Here is a 15,531-nt window from a genome sequence, read left to right as displayed (position 1 = left end):
GATATAGAGGTCTCTTGTCCAAGTCATTGCTCAAACAAAGGCAGTTATGAGCTCAGGCTACTTTATTTGAGGCTTTATCCAGATAGATTCAAAAAGCCTCCAAAGATGGAGACTGCAACTGTATGCGTGAATATTCTAGTGACAGTAATTTCATCATGATAAATTCATACTCTGATACCTACAGGCTCCCCGGAAAACTGCATCTCACAGGCCCTATCTTAAAGGTTCTTGACTGCTCTGAGGCAAGTCGGTGTGCAAGTGTTTAGAATTTACATCCGTCAGTACTTCCCAGGTGTTACAGGTTATCTGTGTGAAATACTGGCTACTTTGCTTAGCTGTACTGAAATTAGTGGAATTAGACATCTTTATGCCCATTAAAGATCAGGTCAATTAGCATATGATAAGACTTTTAGGTGAAGTACATGTAATATACTAAAGAGCTAAGCGATTGAATTGATTGGGTTTGGCACTTAAAAGCCAGGAGGAAGAAATGACTTTCTGATGTGCTTAATAAGGGCATATGGGGCATATTATACTTGACAAGAAAATGTCAGTAATATAATTAACAAATCAGATCTCACACATAAGATATTTATAAAATAAATTCACATTAATTCTTTTAACATTAAAAATGAGTCCAGTAATGATTACAAGCTCTGTCAGTAACTAATACGGCAACTATATAAGCTGTCTTTATATGTTTTATTCTTGCCAGAAGCAACCTTGGTAGAAATATTTACATTTTTACAAAAGACAGCATTAAGTTCCTACTTTTGTGGGAACTTTATGGTAGCTTTTGTTCCCACTGAATTGAGGAGCAGCAGAAATTATTACTTGCTCATTTCTAGAAAGTAAATGCCTGATTACATAGCAAAAATTGTAAGCTCTCATTTGGGTAAGTTCCAAAGCTAAATGTTTCAGTACTGGGTGTGCAAATCTTAGTCTATATATCTTCATTCTCATATTGCTTAATTTGATAGAGAAATAGATGAAACATCTGCCCTATATACAGTAAAGGAGTTCATGACTATTTGTTTTATAGGAAACTAAAAAAATCCTAGTAACAAAGAATGTTATTTATTTGGAAATAATAAAGATGAAAAAGGTCACTTTGAACTTCACTGGAAAGATACAGAGCAGTGATATAACATTCTAACTGTATTATCAGTACTAGACTTTATAGTGCATTGTTAGACTGGTCCTTGAAGTAAGCATGGATTTTCCAAATCTCTTTTTACTTTGAATTTTTGTAAGCATAACATTTAGCTCTTACATATTCATAAAGGAAACTGCGGTCGTCCTGAAAGTAAATAAAATTATGAAAAAAAAAAATTTTACAAGGAGAAGAAAGCAGGAAGGTAATCACTGTTATCTGAAACACATACTCTATGTTTCTCAGCAAATGTATTACTGAATAGAGTGGTCAGACATTAGCATTTTTAATGTCTCCTAACAGCATATGACAAATGTGTCATGAATAATTAGATAATGCTAACTACTGAACAGTGCTTAATTCACTTACCTGCTGGTACATTTGCCCTTTCTATCTGACAGCTCAAGCTGAATAAATGCTATCTTTGGGCTCTGAACCACCAGCTGCACAGGGCAGCAAGGTCAGTTTCTCATATCACAGAGTGAAAGCTTTTAATGCTGAATAGCAACGCAGATCTCGAGTCTACTGTTTGAATGGAACTGCTTAGTGTTGTGAACTGGTACAGCACTTTGCACACTGAATAGATGGTATACTTAAAATCAGGATTTCAATATTGGTGACCGCATGAATTAATATCAACGAAAAGTTCAAAGGAAAAGAGTTTCTTGAAATAGACATCTGTGTCTATATGTATGTCAAGAATGTTTTTCTCATATGTTAAATCAAACAATGGCCAAGTCCTCACCTAATGAAAACTTTAAAACAAAAAATCTCTGCTATTTTCTGCTACCTATAAACTAATGATTTGGAAGTTGACTTTATTGTTCGATTTGAACTTCAGATCATTAATCATAGAATCATAGAATCACCAAGGTTGGAAAAGACCTCCAAAATCATCTAGTCCAACCATCCACCTACCACCAATACTTCCCCACTAAACAATGTCCCTCCGTACATCTAAATGTTCCTTGAACACCTCCAGGGATAGTGACTCAATCACCTCCCTGGACAGCCTGTTCCAGAACCCAATCACTCAGAGAAGAAATGCTTACTAATATCCAACTTAAGCTTCACCTGGCACAATTTGGGCCATTCCCTCTCATCCTATTGCTGTTACCTGGGAGAAAAGACCAATCTCCATCTCAGTAAAACCTCCTTTCAAGAAGTTGTAGAAATCTTTAAGGTCTCCCCTGAGCCTCCTCTTCTTCAGACTGAACAACCCCAGTTCCCTCACTCTTTCGTTTAAGACTTGTGTTCTGGACTCCTCACTAGCTAAGTTGCTCTTCCCTGGTCACGCTTCAGGGCCTCCATGTCCTTCTTGTAGTGAGGGGCCCAAAACTGAACAAGGTACTCACTGTGATGCCTCATCAGAGCTGAATACAGAGCTATATTAAAGCCCACAGACTCCTTTAAAAATGTTGATGGACCTGTAGTGGATGTGTCTGTATTTTATGGATTTCACTGCATTTGTTTTAATTTGTAAGTTGGATGTACAATGTTATGCTGGCCAAAGTATTCACACACCTTTAAGCCATTTTATTGGCTAGAGCCAACAAAATCAAATTTACAATTGCAAGAAAATTGAATACATTGGCAACCTTTGCCAATGTTATCAACAATTAACATTTTAACAGAAAATGGTATTGCGGGAAGGGCCAAGACCCTACTCCAAATTCCACTCAAATCAATGGAAGCTTTCACACTGACTGCAGTGTACCTAAAGGTCCTACTCTAAAGCTCAAGGTTTCATTCTGGAAGGCTGCTCAGTGCTTATGATTGACCACTGAACAAATGAAACTGGAAAGAAACTTTATCTTCTAATGGGCAATAATATTTTAAGTATTAGGAGGTGGAAACATTTTGCTGTAAACAGAATAAAGATGAGAGAAAAAGATTTTTATACAAATAGGTAAATTTGATGGTATTTAAAAAAAAAAAACAAAACAGCATCTAAGTATTACTGCTATCTGGATCACCCATGCTTAAGCAGAAAACCAATTAACATCACTTTTATCTATTTTTACCCTAGCTTTCTTAAAACAGCTTCTTTTTTTTCTTTTAATGTCAACTCTTAAGCACTGGAGAAAAAGATGCATGGAGAGCAACATTACCAACATGAACAAATAGCAGTTGGACAAGAAAAGGAACAATTAAATTTTTCTATGATTCCATTTGTTTGCCATAATCAAAGGGAAAAAATGGGGAAAAAGAAGCTAGAGAGTAAGAAAGGAAAATACTAATGAGATTGTAGATGCTTTTGACAGCAGAATGTTACAATGAATAGCGCAAACAAGACTGAATGGAAATGAAGGCTGATAAATAAGGAAAAAAGGAGAGAAATTAGATGTCAGAGTCTTCCGCATAAAGATGGCGATAGAGGTTTTATGATGTCTTTTCACATTTTCCAAATTTGTGAGAAAGTATTTCATAATCATTCTTGAAGTTAAAGTCTAACTTAAAGCTCAGTGAAGCTGATTCAGTTTTAGGTCATTTTTCTTTTATAAAGCTGAATGTTAAATTCTGCCCTTCTCAGCTTGTACTATGTCTGTTCATTGCTTATAAGTAAAAATGCTTTCTGTATCTGCTTGAAAGATGCATTTTGAAGATGAGATGGGAGATTTTGCATCTAAACTGAGCAAGAGGGAATTTGGGAATTTAAGAATCTCTGAAATGTGCTTCTCTGCTGTGCTTTTTGCTATTGAGATCCAGTACAGTTGTTTCTCTTTGTGGGAGGAGGTGCATAATTAAAGAAAATGCAGTGTCTTTGGTGAAATGGATGCTGATGTGTCGTGGGAGGAGGTGATTGTTGGGGAGGAATGAACAATGTGTTGCATTTAGTTCTCTTGGTCACACTGGTGTCTTTTTGTTGGGAGACAAATGGTAGAAAATGGTGAGTTTAGAGAAGTTCAGGAAGATGCATCAACATTAGGTTCAGCATTCCAGGAAGGAGAGAGAAACATATTTGTGTAAAAGACTACTAAATCAGAAAAAAATAATGATCTGTAGGTAATGGTGGATACCTGGGCATCTATGTTGATGGTTTTATACTATATATATATATATGCATATATAGGCATATATATATATATATATATATATATATATATATATATATATATATATGCTATACTATATATATATATGCATATATAGGCATATATATATATATATGCATATATATATAGTATGTATATATGCATATATATACATATATGCATATATGTATATTGTATAAATATATATTATAATATATATATACAATATATGTAGTATAAAACTATATGAATGTATATATATGTGTGTGTATATATATATATACACGTAAGTAATTTTTGTCATTTTCTCTCTGCTTATCTTGAACGTTATTGTTGTAAAAGACAGTTCTTTATCTTCCTAATTTCATGGTGATCATATCTCAATACTTAATCCTTACTTAATACTTTTAGTGCCCAGAGCAAAAGAGCACGGTCACTATCTTGTTGCATGTGTGGACTATACCTAAAGCATTGATCACATAATTAAAGCCAGTACATACTACTGTAACACTGAGGGAATATTAGTAAGTACAGGAGGATCAGGCCCATTGTAAATCAAGTTCTGATCCAGACTGTGATTGCTCATGGTTTTCATTGTCATCATTATCTGGAACATAACTTTTAATGTATGTTCTAACCACAGTGAATGCTTCAAAATCGTACAGTCCAGTAACCATTAGATTGGGTATTTATGTGAACCAACTATTCCTTTTTCACATAGGACCAAACTGGATGGTGTATGGGCAATCATTTCATTAAAGGTTATTAGTAGGAGTACTTCATTTAAAGCTTAAGATCCTTTGCCTACACTACTTACAGAATATATAACTAGAAGGCAAGATTTCTTTCTTTCCAAACAACTGCTGCTGCTCTTTTCTGTTCAGATATGTGGCTGCTAGTCAACTTGCTATGTTGTTTTTCATATCCCTGAATCTTTTGTAGGATTTCATTATCATTTGGATTTCCAGAATGCTCTCTATCTCTTATGATTGGCAGCAACCATGTTATTTTCTTTTCACCGTGTAGAGATATTCTTCCTTTTTTCGATAGTGCAAAATGATGAAAGAGTTTTCAGACTGTGTGATCAGTATCATAAATATCTAAACATATTTGTTTTATTTACCAACCAAGTACTGGGTTCTTACCAGATTTGTCTTTCATTTCTTTGTTTTCTGACACATGTTGTGCTATTGTTAAAACTTCTTGGCAGTAGGGAAGAACTCATGCCTGTGGCTAAATGGAAAAGTGATGCTGTCTTTTCACTGTATTCACAATACATTTGCTATGCTGTTCACCTTACAGCTCTTAGTATTGAGTGAAATGCACTCTTCACTCTTTAATCAGACGTGATACCTCATTGTAATTGTAGATCTGCAGCCAAAAAAAAAAAAAAAAGCCTGAAGAATACTTGTAATATAACTGTAATATGTTCCAAGATGATCAATGATGGCTCAGTATTTAAGTTATTATGGAGCGGAGAGGTTCCATACCTGCACCATACAGAATCTCAAACTTTGCAGTTGGAATGGAAATACTACTGTGGAATCTCTTGCAAGTTTTGAAGATCACCAATTCCTTTTCTGTATATATGCATTACATATTGTACATGGACAATCATGCATAGTAGTTCAAGTAAGATGAATATATCCTAAATATGTTGCATAAAAACTATATTTGGGGCCTCCAAAATTAATTTTACTACGGAGTTTTAAATGTGAGAAGTTTGGCTTGTCAAGTAGCCGAGTCACCAAATGATAATCTTTTCTGTACAATGGTCTGGGTGAACAAAAGCAAGGTATTTGCACTTTGAGTGAGTTGAGATTTGAGGAAAAAAAAAGGCTGATTAGTAGTTAAGAAAATATACTTTGTCTTCTATATTTGAGCGCTGTACTAGGAAGTTTCTTAGAATTACGGAACTGCTACATGTACAAAATCTATTATATAAAAAGTAGATATTGATTTTTTCATAATTGTTGCATTCTGCTACCAAGATTGTTAGTTTCAGTTAACCTATAACTTTTTGTTTGAGAGAAACATTAACAACTTTTTGTTTGAGAGAAACATAGATCAAATATACAGATCTCAGAGCATGGGAATGGCAGTTGAAGGCAAACAGAAGAACAAACAATTGTTCAGTTTTTATTTTGCTGTGAGTATTCACGGTTGCATTTTGACACAAGATTAGATCATGAATACATAAAAAATGTGTTTCTATGCCAGGATAAAACATAACTTAAGATCACAAGCATCGAACTTTTTTTTAACGAATTAACATTCCTCATTTGTTTTCATTTATTTAAAGAACATTGAGGTTATGACCAGCAGACATTTAAGTAATGACAGTTATATCTTAATTTTAATAATGTCTTAAACACAAGCATACACTACCTATAATCAAAGAAAACAGGCGTTGAACCCCCCTTAATAGAATTGTGTTTGCATTTCCGAACCACTGTTAATTCCACAGCTATGCAAACCTACTGTCATCAGGGTTAGTGTTCTCTTTAGAAAATTATTTTGGGAGAAACACAAATTCACATCAACCACTTTGCTTTGGATAGCAGAATGCATCTCAGATTTTCTTTTCAGAGCAGCCTCCATTTGAATAAATGGGCAGATGTCTCTTGGGTAAGAAATCAGAGAAAAGGAATAGGAAAATGTAAACATTGAAACTGTCAATGAGGTGGAGGGAAGGATACTCAGAGAGCTGGGAAAAAGGAAAATAAGAAGAAATAATTCCTCAATTCTTGGTTCAGTGATGCTATTTGGAGAAAAGTTGACTATAGAAGTACATTTTCCATGTCTAAAAAGATTCTTCTAAGATAAGGAGCATTTGAAGATACAGTTGGTGCTGCTTGAATATTGCTGACTAAATCTTTTCTCCCGAAAATGAGAGCAGTAGGCACTGACGGTTTCCAAGAACTGAAAAATTACCCATTGTTTAATTAAAATCTTTCCTGTTTGATCTTGGACTAACAGATAATTAAAAGCCCTGTCATTATTCATAACTGAATGGTGATTATATACAAATATATATATATACAAATTTCAGCTCACTGTAGTCAGTTAATCATAGAAGGAATTTGAAAACTTGGAGGGGAGGGGTTCTAACTTGATTTTTGCTTTATTTTCTTACCTTTAATTCTTCTATGAACATACTTTGAATTTTGAAATGTTGTTGAAAGGGTGGCTTAGCTGACGTGATAGTTTGTGAGAGCAGAACGGTTTTAAAAATTGCTTTGTAGAGGATCTTTCAGTGAAATCACATGACCAAACATCATGGAGATTCATTGTCAATATTTCTTGGAGAGCAGTGCTGCCATGCTTTTGCAGATGCACCTGCAGAAGTTAATGGTGCACGTATAGCATTACATTAAAGTGCTGTAGATTTTTATTATGAACGTAGCAGAAAATGAACAAACCTTGATTAATATGGGCACATTTGCTGACAACCCTGTGCACTCCTAATGAAATAATGATCTGTTACTTGCTGTTTCCTGCACCTTCTCTCTTGTCTGTTTCTGTGTGGCATTGAGTGTGGTTTACTCTATGGACTTACTAGTTGCTTCTCTAAGAAATGTAGTGGTCGAGCTCTAGCTTTGTGCTTGTTTCCCATTATTTTCCTTTTTACTCTTTAAAAGATCAGTGATGCCGTTTATACAGTTCACATTTCTTTTCTTTACTCAACTTGACCTGTTCTTCTTATGTTTAAAGTAATCCAACAAAAAACATTGATTGCACAAACTCAGAAGGTCCTCTGTGACATGAATTTGCCAGCTGAAGTTTTGTCCTGATATTTTAAATGTATAAAATACATAGATAACAGAACAGAACAAATAGTAGCTGGTCTGTGAAGGAGTATATGTAGCACAGAGAATATAGCTCAGATAAACCCCTAAATCTCTCTTGCTGAGACCAACAACAGTGAAATCCAAGAGCCCTTAAGTTCATAAGGCACTAATCTCTCGCTGATCTTGAAGCACAGTGGGATACATTTTCTTGACTGTTCTGAATACTAGTTAAATAGTTGAAAAAGAGAAAACTTCCTTATTGCAACAGGCCACACAGCAAACACAGCCCTAAAACTTGAGTTAGAGGCAAAGAACTCTTAGGGCAAAAAAATATATTTTAATTTTGCAGAAATATCTTTGGCCTACAGAGTTCAGATTGGAGAAGATCCAGCCCAAAGGAGCAACAAAAAAGGTGAATAACTTCACAAGGTAAGTCTGAATGAAATCACTAGTAGATTTAGTTTTCATTTCATTTGAAAACCTCTCATAAAGAATCGAGTATCGAAGCAAGGATCTTCAGACCTTAAAGTCCAACTAGTCATAGCTATGGGACTGTATACGACAGCTGTTTCTTCTAGTAATTCATATCAGGCATCATAAATGAAGAATAAGACCTTATCTAAGAGTTCTTATTTCACATTGTTGTTAGACTTTCAATCTATTATTAATATGGGGCAAGGTGATTTAAAATCAGCATTAAAATGCATGTAAAGAGTAAAACATGTCTAAGCCCATTAGCTAGAACTAGGCACTGAAGTTAAAATTTGACCTGCTTGATGTGTTTCTGTCCATATGTGCTGTGTTTGGATCCCATAGCACATTGTGGTGTATGTTATTTCATGTAAAATAAAAACAGACTACTAGTGCATTGTAGCATTAAGATCTGAAATTGTCTGTAGATCTGATGGCTTTTCAAAACTTAGGACAGTATAATGCTAATTTTAATTGCTTTGCGATTAAGTAGTTTCTTTGAAAGCTTCTTCCTTTTTAATAAATCTGTAGCACAGCTCTCAGAGGCTCAAGAAAAAGTGCTTCATGGCCTTTTCCTTGTCCTCAGAATCTTCATGCGTAGATGTAAGTCAGCATCAATTGTATCATCTCCAGTCTAATTACCTCATTTACATATTTCATGCTTACTGCTCAGAACGCTCTGTGGGACACTGATGATTTAAATTGTGTGCTGTCAGACACAACCAGTTAAGGGGGATGCATTTTTATTTTATTATATTATTATTAAGATTTGCACAGTACATTTGCTATTAAGCAAATAATGTGTAGTGCTTCATATAAAATAGTATGTTTAAGAGTACTTGCAAAACCAGGCTTTTAGAATTTCAAATTTGCTGAAGTTAGGGTGCTTGTATCATCTGTTCTCCTCTCCCTGTTCTATTGCTCCTTACTGCATTTTGGGAGCCTTGGATTAATGAACGCTTTTTCTTTTTTTCTTTTTCCCCCCATTTCAGTTTGGGTAATAAACTCTCACTTTCCTATCAGTTACATTTTTGAGATGATACATCATAGAACTAGAAAATTGCATACAATAGAATAGCACATAACCTATAAAACATTGAACTGGTGGAGAATATTAACAGTGTACAAGTAATACAGTGAGTTCTCATAGCTATAGGTCAGTCATACCTAATTAAAGATGTAACTTGGCACCCTTCACAGTTGGATGCTTTAGGAGATAGAATACTTGAAGTTTGACTCCGCATATAAATTTCAGCCTGAGTTTGGGACCCTTGATAGCACCTAGATACCTGGTACAAATCTCCCTTTAAAAGAAGGTGACTTCTTGAAGTTTCCAGATAAGCAGGAACTTAACTGTGATATCCCCTTAAGATTAGGCATCTTTGTGCCCAGAGGGCACGTAGGCTGCTTTCTTGCAGATCCTCTGCTGAAAGGCAGAAACTCTGGTAATCTGCTCCTTGCAGGCAATGTCACTCTTGCACATTCTGCTTTACAGGCTTCTGTTGAGTGAGTTATTTTACATGCAGAATGCAGAAATGTCATGGTTCACTGACTAATGGCTTGTAGCCCACTTGCTTGTGTAGCAAGATTAATTTGCTATAGGATGAACCAAATGAGTGCTCCAGACAGGCAGGATGTGTGTCCTTTCAATGGCTGAAATGAACAGTTACCCTAGTTGGTACTGACCTTATTCCTGCTGAAGGGCAGCTTAGTATTGTTCTTTCATTTGAGGAAAGATATTGCCACTCTTGCTCTCCTAAGTACTGCTAAAGAATAGCAGAATATGGCTTGTAATAAAGTGTAGAACTCCACAGAAATGTGATCCTTTCAGGTCCTGTTCTCTCCTGAATTGTATCTTCAGTCATTTTGAGTACAAACTTTCTTTATAGTTTACACCTGCCCTGTAAAAAATACTTTAAATGAACAAGAACTTGCTGAGATCATCTGTTTACAGATATCACACGTGGATTGCTGTCCATCAAAAGAAAACTGCAGATTCACACATAAGGCTGAGATCTGTATGCAAAGCTTTGAAACCAATAGGCATATATCTGAAGCCACTGCACGTAAGAGGCCTGCTGTTAGAGTGCATATTTTGTCTGCAGCCTGAAGAGTTGTACAAAACAGCATCAGTCTGAACAGTAGAGGTAATTAAAAAAAAAAAAAAAGGGCAGGAGAAGATTTTCTAAAATGTAATTCATAAAAATTTTTGAAACTTTTCTTCTTTACTCTTGTCAGCAGTACGTAATGCCTTATACTGCTCAAGAAGACAGAGAGAGTACTTGACTTCTTTTTAGTGCCCTCAAGATTCAAGGTGTGTGGAGTTGAAGTATTTCACTGTAGTGCTCATTTATGGTACCTTTGGATACAGCAGTTTTTTAACATCAAGCAAAAAAAAAAAAGTGATGAAATACAAATATCAAATACCTCAAAGCAAGATTACTATAACCACCAAGTTAATAAAATCACAAAATGATGCTTACTACCTCAGCTATTGAACTCTGTGTTAGTACTGTTCCACACACAAAGGAGCTGATATTGTGTTCATTCCAAGCCAAATGAAAACATTAAACACAAAGTCAGCTAACTCTAATCTAGGCATATTTCTTTTAACATCCATAGGGTCTTAATAGCTACATCATGCATTACTTCTGGTGTTCACTGTTCCAGCAGTTCTACCCACACAGACCCATTTTCTCCATCTGCATTTTAACCTTGCAGTTGTTTTATTCAGGCTTCTGTGATCAGTAATTTTTGTCAAGAAAGAAACAAGTTACCAGAGCCTAATGGCTTTGACTCTAAATGTCCTGTTTAATTACAGTGTCCTAGGCAGTTATGCTGCTCTGTGAGCATTTTTGGCAACATTAAGACAGAAAAATTCATCTAGGAATAGCAGTAAAAGGGTAACTGTTTTCAAATAGAATTTGTAAATTTAATTATTTAAATCTACAAAAGGTTCTCACTATCTTGATAAATTAAAATTTCTATATTTCAGTTTACCTTAGTTTATTCTATATTTTAGTTGCTAGACTTCACTTACAAAAATAATTCCACTTTCTGTAGGATATTTTTCTATGAGAGTATGAGCCAAGTTGATGGAGGATTTTTATGAGCATAATTAGTTGTAAATCTTAAATGCCATTGTAAACATTTTTTGAAATTATTTAACATGTTTTTGGATACGTGAAGCATGCCAGGATTCCGTCTGTAGTCCTAGATGTACAGGAAGTTATATTCATGACACCGAGTGCTTCCAAACAGCAAAGCAGTGCTTTTTCTTCTTGGTTGTTTTTTTTTGTTTGTTTGTTTGTTGTTGTTTTTTTTAATCAAGGTATCAAATCTCCAGATCCTTAATTAATTCATAAAATATTCAGATAGTTACCATTTAAGTGAGTGGAAATTAAGAATTGATAATGATGTTAAAGTTGGCCTGGTACTGTCTACCCTTCTCCCAGAGGAGGCGAATACTTAATCCCTATTGTGGTTTTGAAGAGGCAAACTCAGAATTGCTTGCCATTAACTCAGACTTCTTAGAAGTCAATAGTAAATCTTATATCGATTTTTGCATGGTCTAATTAGGTCAGTTCTGAAGCTCCAAGAATCTAAACTGGATAATTCATAGTTATGCTCTAAAATGCCCTTCCATATGTTCCAAAATAAGTAAGAAATCCATCAGTCTCCCAAATAAAATTATTCCTGAAGCTGGATCTGCTTAGCTTTGTTAAGCAATTTTGGTAATCCACAGTTTTGCTGTTGGTTCAAAGTTAGGGATCCCTGAAGTGAATTTAGAGAAGAGAGATTTAGATTAGGTCCTGAGGTGCTATGCTCTGCTAGCTTTGAAGAAAATTGTAATTACTCCCATTTTAAAAGAGCATATTCTTATCATACTGAGCAACTGAGTAAAATTACATTGCTTTCAAGAAGAGCTTTTTAAAATAGGTGCTGAGATACCGTAGTAATGATCAGCTTAGTAAAAATGCTTAGACAAAACGTGATCTGATAAAAACGAAATGTGGCACAAGACTAATTGATAAAACTTCCTCGTTAACTGAGACTATTTGTAGCTTGTCAAGTATAAAGCTGCTCAGATCAATTCTTTGTAATTGAATTTCAGAGGAATATTAACGTAGTCTGTTGTAGTAATGAATTTAGTAGATTGTCTGCATGTTTTGTGTATATCTTCCAAATTAAAATTAAGTAAATATATGGCTAAGGCATTTCACAAATGTTGCTTTAGTTATTATATTAAAAAATGGAACTTTTCTCTAATTTGCTTCCTACTTAAAAGTCATTTAAAAGCTTAAGTGAGCTTGAAAATCTAGGAATCACCAGCTACTGGAAAGGAGATGTATGGAGAATGACCTGGGTGTTCTGGTTGGACAACTGGTTGGCCATAAGCCAGCAGTATGCCCTCGTGGCGAAGAAGGCTAGTGGTATTTTCAGGTACATTAAAAAGTACATGGCCAGTAGATCTAGGGAGGTTCTCCTTCCCCTCCTCTCTGCCCTGGTGAGGCCACGTCTGGAGTGCTGTGTCCAGTTCTGTGCTCCTCAGTTCAAGACAGTGAATTTCTAGTGAGAGCCCAACAGAAGGCTTCAAAAATAATTAGGGACCAGAGGCATGTTAAGGAGACAGAGAGACCTGGGGCTGTTAACCCAGACAGGAGAAGTCTTAAAGAGCATCTCAGCCATATTTATAAATAACTAAAGTGCAGGAGACAAGTGGATGGGTTCAGACTCTTTTCAGTGGTGCGGGGACTGAACAAGGGGCAACAGGCAAAGACTGGAATAAAGGAAGTTCCTTGAAAACATGAGAAATAACTTTGTTATGTTGAGAGGGGCAGAGCCCTGAAACAGACTTCCCAGAGATGTTGTGGAGTCTACATCTTGGAGATACTGAAAACCCACCTTGATGCTTTCCTGTTCAACCTATCGTAGGTAACCTGCTTCAGCAAGAGGTTGGAATAGATGACCTCTAGAGATCCCTTCAGGCCTCTGTGATTCTGTGATTTGGTGTGATTCTGTGTATGTGTTGACCTGTTTGTTTTGAAATTGAAATTACTTTGCCTACTAATGGTTTTCTACTGTTCACTTGGAGGGTTTTTTAATGATATTTACTCCATTTTTCAAACTTAAATGAATCTACACATTTAGTTTATACCTGAAATACAGAACTTGTATAAACAATAGAAACCTAAATTTATTGCTTTCCTGTAAAACAATCCTCTGTTTATTATAACTCTGTGGCAAAAATGATGGCTTGCTATAGTGCTGCTCCTAATAAAGACTCAAATGTGTAGTAGTGCATAAGGGACTTCTAACGAGCATTCAAGGTTCTAATACTTGCTAATGTCCTTACTTGCTATTAATTCATAAATATCCCCTTGAAAATGATAGCTGTTTCTCATACATGCATTAAACGTTGCTTCTAGGTGTGTATATGAGCAAATTCACTTCTCTATGATGTCTAAGAAAATAGTGTTTGTGAGATTTGTACCTTCTTAAGATGTCCCTGGGGTTCCCGTAATGATTTTGCCTCCCTTGTAATATCTGCTGCAGAGCCAAAATATGGCAAAGAAATTTCAGACATCCGCTGGAACAAGCATATCACAGTATCTGAATTAAGGAGCTTTTTTATATTAAGAGCATATTTTATATAAAAATAATATGAAAGCCAAAGGATGGAAATTGAGGAATTTTATTATTTTTCCCAGTGTAAGAAGTAGTTATAAAGGACATTTTGTCTCTTATTATTGTCTCTTACTACTGACAGCATTTTTGCCACTGTAAATGAGTAATATTATCTTGAATAATGATTATTTTTCTGTGATTTCTGTAGTACAAGATTTATCTGTAAAATCTAATCTTGTTCAAATATTCCTATATCTGGACTACTATCAGTACCTCTAGAACAGGAAGGAAAAAACAACAAGAACAACAAAAAAGCACCTAAATAATTCATGTGACATAAGAAAAGACAAAAGGTAATTGAAATTGATGTTTAGTTGTCTGGGTGATGAAGTGGAACAAATTTCTTGTCTGTATTATCACTGAGAGGAATCTGGGGCCTTTGTGGTTAACCACCCATCCTGCATGAGGAACATGTGGCTCCTTCAGAAAGGCTCTAAGGGCTGAGCAGGTTTCCTCCCGGATGTTCCTCTCTACTTAATTGCATTGTGGGTGACATTTGTGGTCAGCAAGCCTTGAAAGAAACCTCATTTTAACTCTCTATAGGTAAAATCAATACAATTTGTTTTGCAGCATTTAATCAGTTCTTTTCTTTGCTGTTACGCACTGCAGTGTAGGATTCAATTTTGGGGAATTTTTTTTAAGTGATTGAAGTTCTACCTAGTAGAATGTAGTAGATCTACTATGATTGCTGGCTTCATGAAAGCATCCTCAAGTTGTTGTACATGAAGTTGTTAGGCTTTTAAGCATTTGGTGAAAGATGAAAGCTGATCCCGTTTTTTGCAGCACTATTTTTCTGACTGTGCTCTTGCCTGAGTAGCTGTGAAAGCTGTCTATGATTGTTTTCTTAAGTAAATAAAATATGCTTAAGTAATAACTATAAGCAAGAGAGGGGAGGTTTTTGTCATCTATAACTGCTGTTTCTTTAAGAATTCACAGTTTGAAATTTAGACTGGTTTTGTTCCCAGGTGCAACTGTCCAGTCACATTTTAGGACTTGTCTGTGCTGTGTGCAGTAAGGCAAAGCTGTGAGTTCTGTGGTGCTTAATCACAAGTAGGTAGTGCCCGAGCCTTTCAAAAGAGGCAGAGTGAGAGGCAGGCTGTGCGGGGAAGGGCTTCAAGCCCTCAGACAATATTAAGAAGGCAAACAGGAAAGCTTTGATTAAAAAAAATAAATAAATAAAAAATGCCAACTTGCACTGCTGCTCTGAGACTGTTCTGAGCTATTCTGTTGCTGTTACTTCAGTGGAATTTGAACAATGTGGAAATAGAACTTTTCATGTTTTAATATTTCATGTGGAGTTTCTTCAGTACTTCATTGTGAAATATAGACTATAGAATTATAGAAGTAATAGGAAAAATATGTCTAGCCTTATCGCCTTCAGAGAAAAATATTT

General features: G+C 35.4%; 1 long non-coding RNA gene across 3 annotated transcripts in view; it reads left to right on the top strand.

The window, feature by feature from the left end:
* The window catches only part of LOC125693565 (uncharacterized), a 159,551-nt gene extending 144,611 nt beyond the window's left edge, over positions 1-14,940 (top strand). For all 3 annotated transcript variants that reach the window (XR_007377152.1, XR_007377153.1, XR_007377151.1), the window contains 2 exons: positions 8,329-8,408; positions 13,386-14,940. This is a non-coding gene — a long non-coding RNA (uncharacterized LOC125693565). The remainder of the gene's footprint in view (positions 1-8,328; positions 8,409-13,385) is intronic.
* The last annotated feature ends 591 nt before the right edge of the window (positions 14,941-15,531 follow it).

The sequence above is a fragment of the Lagopus muta genome, chromosome 5 (assembly GCF_023343835.1).
Source record: "Lagopus muta isolate bLagMut1 chromosome 5, bLagMut1 primary, whole genome shotgun sequence".
Taxonomy (NCBI): Eukaryota; Metazoa; Chordata; class Aves; order Galliformes; family Phasianidae; genus Lagopus; species Lagopus muta.
Note: the sequence above shows the minus strand (reverse complement) of the source record. Positions and strands in the feature narration are given on the sequence as shown.